Consider the following 7,168-nt stretch of genomic DNA (forward strand, 5'->3'; position numbering starts at 1 on the left):
ACTAACACAGACACAGGAAGAATGTATAAATTCCACAGACAGGCACCCAGCCGGGATTTGAACCCAAGTCCCTGGTGTTGTCAGGTGCAGTGCTAACCCACTGTGCCACCGTGCCACTAGGTTGCTTGCTGTTCAAATGTAAAATGGATGGATTTGGGCAATTATAACTGGATTAGCTTCCAGTTGATTGTGAGTGAGGTGTGCAAGCTGTCACTCTGCGAAAATTGCTTGAGTACAGTAATTCAAAAAGATCAGCAACATATGTCTTTAAATTACACTCCAATGCGGCAAAATTCAGTTATCACAAGCTACCTTGGAGACCTTAAGGTTTTGACATAACGTAAGCATGATATATAGAAAGAACCTGTTTTCACATAGCACCTTCATATCCTCAGGTCATCACTAAAAAACTTGACAGCTAATGAGCTGTTCACCATTGTAATGTGGCCAAACACAGCAATAATCCAATTATTTTTAGTGCTGTAGACTGAAGGAAACATCTTAGCTAGAATATCAGCAGAACAAACACTGTTTGCTTTGAACAATCCTCTCATCTTTTGCATGTGATTCAAATGGCAGATGTAACATCCTGAGAGATTGTACCTTTGACAATGCAGCACTCTCCAAGGTACTGCATCTGTGTGTCAGCCTGAATTATGTGTTAAAGTCCTGAAGGTCTTGAGCTCACAGTCTTATGTCTTCACATAATTCCTACATTGGAGAAGGCAGCCATTCAGCCCATTGTGTCTGCACTGAATCTCCAGCAGAGCATCCTACCCAGCTTATTTTATATTGAATCTCTAACATAATGAAATATCTCAAGGTGCTTCACAGGAGAATTATGAAGCAAAGCATGACACCAAACCACATAGGAAAACCTTTGAACAATTGTTCTGAAAACATCTACAGAAAAGGACACCCAGCATGATGGGGCAGTGGCTAGCACTGCCACCTCACAGCACCAGGGACCCAGCTTCGACTCCTAGCTTGGGTCACTGCCTGTGCAGAATCTCATGTTCTCCCTGTGTTCTGGTTTCCTCCCACAGTCTGAAAGACATGCTGGTTAGATGCACTGGCCATGCTAAATTCTCTCTGTGTCCCCAAACAGACGCTGGAGTGTGGCTACCAGGGGTTTTTCAAGTAACTTCATTGCAGTGTTAATGTAAACCTACTTGCAAGACAAATAAATAAATGATAGTGTTCAAATATCAGTACATTTATTTGAAATGAGATTTGAGATTTTTCTGTATAAGGGTGCAGACTTGTCAAATTTCATGGAGAGAGCTAGCAATTGGTCATTTTCACATGGAACAATGCAGATGTCCCTTTCAATAAAATGGAGTCTGGTTTCTGAGGCCCTTTGTCTGAATCAGTAATAAGTCGATCCTGCTTACGAAACACGAGTTCTCTCTGTGGATCTCTACAGAAGTGACCAATATCAATTTAAGGGCTGGAAAATTGCATTAGAACAGGAGTTCTTCTCGAGACCTTCCATTATAAGGTTAGTTAACTCAAAGCTGTCGTTGCTTGATTAAAATTATTCAATACAGTGCCAGAGATAGGATCCCATCAAAATTCATACTCAGCAACTTAAAAATTCTCATCTGCTTAAGGCGGTTCTTGCAAATGCATTTCCTGTATCTTGGATGAGCAGTTCAAAAGAGCAAAAGTAAGAATTCTTCTGATAATATTTTCATTACAGGACTCTCAGTTCCTTCAGCGCGGAGCTGTACAAGTTAGACAGTTCCAAGAATTCTAATCCAGACGCTTGTTACTCAGAGTCTGACCATAACAATACTGCATGGTACATTGAAGAAAAATAACTATGATCTCAGGAAATGCTGCCATATGTCTGATGTTTGAGGAGGCAATTTTCACGGGAGAAGTCTTTATTATAATCGGTTCAAAACCTTGAAGTTACTAATCAACGTAGCTGAAAACTAACACATTTAGAGAGTATAAAAGTTGGCCGACTGCTGGAAATATTTTGGAATCTAATTTTGAGAGAGAAAAATAGATTCCATCGATGGAAGTAAATGTGAACTTCAGTGATCTAGAAATGCTCTAATCAGATGCCTAAAAAGGATCTCTTTGAAACTTGTGCTTTCCAGCACTAGTGTTTGCGTGTTCAAGCTGCTTTCAGACATTTTTTTTGTTGGAACTCAGTTTCCATTAAGCTTTTATTGTCTTGTCATTCACAGACAACCAGAACAATCATGTTCACCTCAGTATCACCAAGCAGGTATAGATCCACATAGATATTAAAGTTTAGACGTGGGGTTCATGCAAAACTATATACTTTTTAGCACTGATATTACACACGTCAAGAAACCACAAATGGCAGAAATAGAAAATATATTGGGGGTTAGCACTGCTGCCTCAAAGCTCCAGGGACCCAAGTTCATTTCCTGGCATGGGTCACTGTCTGTGTCGAGTTTGCATGCTCTTCTCGTGTGTGTGGCTTTCTCCCGGGTGCTCCAGTTTCCTCCTACAGTCCAAAGATATGCAGGATAGGTGCATTGGCAATGCTCAATTACCCCTTAGTGTTCCGGGATGTGTAGGTTAGAGGGACTAGCAGGGTCAATATGTGGGGTTACGGGGATAGGGCCTGGGTGGGATTGTTGTTAGTGCACAGCCAATAGGCCGAATGGCCTCCTTCTGCACTGTAATGTTTCTCTGATTCTTTCTGTGATAAAACACATCATTTATGGAAATCCACATTCTGTCGATTACCAGTCTGGTAACATAAACCACTACGTGACCCTACCTAGTGAAAGGTGGGCATGCTAGTTTGCAATTTTTCTTTGCGATTTCATCCTTTGTTGGAGGTTGTGTTGGATTGAAAGGCTGAGGCTTGCAGCGGATGCTTGGCAATATGTCAGGTCATCCAGTTAGATCCACTTCGTGACAAATCAGTTAATGCATTTAATGTTCTTTCATTGCGGTGCACTCTGTAAAAAGCAGATGCAAAATGGGACTACGCCGGTCCTTTTATGTATGTTACACATTTATGGGCTTGGGGGAGACGCGGTTTCCACACTTAGTTGATGATAACAGTTCACAAGATGCCAGCAATGCTTTTGGAGATTGCACTTTCAATGATTAACATCAAGGGTCTCCACACTGGCAAGACATAGTGATGATTTTCTTTTATAAAGTTGTCACTCTAATAGGGACAGATTGATGGTAATAGCCAGACATTTTCCAAAAACAGTGTTTCTGGACTGGGGTTTGATGTGGCCTTTCACTGTCAAAACTGAATACTCGGAAAGGCTTCGCACCTACCATTATGTGATAGACATTTGACTTTGAGAATGCCTGTCACAGCACCAGCTAAAGATATAAAGGTCACTGCAGGAAAATGTTATCATTTAATCACGCATTCTTTTACTGTGGCATTGGACCTTTGATTTCTATTTAAATAAAATCTTGCAGCTGTTTTAAGAGATATTAAAAACATTGTATTTGCATGGATCCTCTGCTTCCTGACAATTATAAAGACTATTTCTGCATCATTGGAAATACCCAATGAACCACCATCAGGAGGATGGAATTATAGATGTGCCTTAGGTTGTCAGTTGCCATCGTAAACGTGGCTATGGAAGTTCATAATAGAATGGATTACTTTAAAATAGCAACAGAGTTAGGTTTGCATGATTTGGTTCCATTACCTCCTTACTTTAACTTCTTCACCCAGGGCTGATTAATGCACAAGTCTATAGGGGTTGTGCCCAACAGCCCCATCCTATTTTGGGGTCTCTCTCTAATAGTTTAACATGAAAACAATATATTTTCATATGATTTTCTTTATCAATGCTGTATAAAGATTGTAGGGATGAATTTCTTCATGCATTTCACTACATTGGACTGTTTTAATGGACAGGAGGGTTGTGATTTGAGCCCAGGAAGTCAGTGGGGTTAATCACAATAGTAAAGTTCAAGTGGCATCTTGACATATAAATGAATAGGCAGGGAATAGAGGGATACACACTGTGTAGAGGCAAAAGGTCTTTAATTTAGAAAGGTATCATATGTCACTGCAAGCTTGGTGAGCCAAAGGGCTTGTTCCTGTGCTGTACTGTTCTTTGTCTCATCCAGTCGCCACTGGAACTCAACCAGCTGTGAGTGGGGCAGTTGTGGCAAGGTTGAAAAACGAAGAGTTTGAGGGCTCCTGGGAAGGGGAAGGGAAATGGGGACCTCATTCAAAGGCACTTGGTGTCTTCTGCCTTCATCTGAGGATGATATGTTTGGTGGAATATAGCGCTCTCCAAGTCGAATTTGGAGGCAAGGGAGGCATTTAGTCAGGCTGGAGGGGTGGGGACACTGCCACCTTCCTGCCTCTGCCCCGATTAAATCCAGGACAGGAAATCTGGTGAATGGATGCTCCATCACCAATTGAGGCCCTCAAGTAAGCCACACTACCAGAGGGATGCAGAAGCTTTCGACAGGGTACAGAAAAGTTCTATAAGTTTTGGAGGGTATTAGCTATGTGGAGAGATTGGACAAACTTAGTTTGTTTTCACTTGAATATCATTAGCTGAGGGACAACTGATAAAAGTTTACAAAATTAGGAGAGGCATGGATGGAATGGATAGTCAAAGTCTTTTTCCCAGGGTAGAAATGTAATTACTCGGGGACACAGATTTAAGGTAAAAGGGAGAAAGTTTAAATGAGATGTGAGAGGCAAGTTTTTTCATAGAGGGTGATAAGGGCCTGAAATGTGCTTCCAGAGGAGATGGTGGAAGCAGATCCAATGGTAAAGTTTAAGTGGCATCTTGACAGATAAATGGATCGGCAGGGAATAGACAGATACAGACTGTGTACAGGCGAGAAGATCTTTAGAAAGGCATCATGTGTTGGTGTAAGTTTGGTGGGCCAAAGGGCTTGTTCCTGCGCTGTACTATTCTTTGTCTCATCCAGTTGCCACTGGAACTCAACCAGCCAGTTGCCTTGTGGCAAGGCCGAAAAGCAAAGAGTTTGAGGGCTCCTAGGAAGAGGAAGGGAAATGGGGACCTCATTCAAAGGCACTTTGTGCCTGAACAAGATCAAGGGGACCTGGCAGTGAGAAAGTGAATGCACTGAGAGAACCATGCCCCCCCCCCTCCCCTCCCCCACCCCCCAGCCCCTTTCTTCTGCACCTCCTTCCCTCCCCCTCCCTAACCAGCAATCAGGTCCTTGTTCCCAGGGAAAGCCCACCACTGACACTTACATGGTGAACCTCCTCAGAATCAACATGGGGCTACTGCTGCCTCTCCAGATGGATGGCAAGACTCCCACCACCTGGATTAAATTCCACTCTTAACTCCTTATGCAAGGCTCAGGGAGGTGGACTGGGAGATACAGCGCATGATCTGGTCTGGTTCCTTTTTCTGCATAGTGAAAGGTCTATGAGGAACTGTGTTTGCTTCATAGTTTATTCATATTAAGAGTCAGGCAGGACAGTTCAAAGGTATGAAAATACATTTCTCTGCAGTTTTGCAGTGAGGAAGTTAATCCCTTGCTTGAGAAAGGGAAGCGTCGCTGAACACTGTTGTCCCTTCTACTCGATATACTGAAAATAATTCCAAAGAGTTTCTAAGACATGACTTGGCAAGGTGAGAAGAGGAAATAAATAACAGTGAAAAAAAACCATGGCTGTAGCATGGTGCAAAATAAAATGCCGAGACATTGAACGTGACCTCTGAGAAACTGGCAGCGAAAATGTGCCAGTTTCTCCCCTCGCCCCCTCTATACACACCCGGACATCTGCGTGTGCCGTCATCCGGCCAAATTCGACAACTACAAAAAACCCCGCTGGTGTTAAGTCCACATGTTGTGTTCTCCCACTCAAAACTTTTGTCTTTACTCGAAGTGTCTGCACTACGATTGCAATGGGGAAGGGGGGGGGGGGGTGAAATAAATAACACCGATTCATTCCACTACAACAAGACAGTCTCTATTTCTGAAAACAAAACTACAATGGTTTGACTGACAGCAACAAAAACACGCCCTTCTTGGACCTGGTCACCCAAATCTTCCTTCAGGGTCTCTTTATGGTGTCAAATCGTAGAATTGTAGCAAAAAGTACCCCACCTCACACCATATACACAAACACAAAAGGCTAAAGGCTATTTTAAAAAAAAGGAGGGGTGCTATACCCCCTTTGAGAGAAGAAAAACCTTTGGATGTCTTTCCAACCACTGGGCGTGGATTCTAACGGATGAATGAACACACAGACTTACACACACACTGGTTTTCTAACATCACATTTCTTCACTCATTAGCCATCCGCTTACAATATCAATCGATCGCAAAACGGTCTTAACTCTCCGATTGAGGGGCGGAAAATGCAGACTGCTCACTTTCTGTTGCAACTTGTCAGTGAGGAGATCAGTCCTCCCCGCAGGAGCAGCGACACGCCGTGCTGTCCCCCTGCCCGCTGCTGCTTGTGGACAAGTGAGGGGAAGGGGGGGGGGGGATGTGCTAGTAGGTGGTCAGTCTGAGATAGCAGCTCACTTACCATCACGTTGCCTTGCATTTTAGCGGTTTTGATCATGGATTGTTTCCTCATTCTTGCTCTTTACCTCAGCCCGTGTATCTCTCTCTCTCACACACACACCCTCTGTTTTTTTTTGCCCTGTAGTTGTCTCGATTAGTTCCGCTTTTCCTTAGCCCCCGTTTCCAATCGAAAGAGGGGGGAAGACTCGATCAATATAGGAGAAGAATGTCCCAGTTAAACTAGAGACTGCAGTTTCCACTGCCGCTCCTGTTGGCTTTTATGTTTAAATACATATTTTTTTTAAAAAAGACCCAACGCTTGTCCGATTTCACTGAGCACTTTGAGAAGACTGAGTGAGACTCATCCCTTTGGGAGGATTGGAGATTGATTTAATGGGGAAGGAGCGTGTCGTTTGTGCTGATAATCTTTTAAATTAGTTTATTTTGGGGTGTGTGTGTGTGTGTGTGTGTGTGAAGGGGAGGGGAATATTTAAACAGGCACGTTTTGGATTTACAAGTGTGTTCGCTCCCATATGACAAGTGAATTACCGCAAAGTGTCTCGAAATATCTTTAATTACTGCAACTGACAAGTGTTTTGAGCAAGAGGGCTCTCTGACAAGGGGGAGATTGAGATACAGCCTGAACCAGCGTCAGTGGAAATAAATAAGGCAGCTTGCCAGTTACTATGAG

The sequence above is a fragment of the Carcharhinus amblyrhynchos genome, chromosome 2, assembly GCF_965287045.1.
Source record: "Carcharhinus amblyrhynchos chromosome 2, sCarAmb.v2.hapA, whole genome shotgun sequence".
NCBI classification, from domain to species: Eukaryota; Metazoa; Chordata; class Chondrichthyes; order Carcharhiniformes; family Carcharhinidae; genus Carcharhinus; species Carcharhinus amblyrhynchos.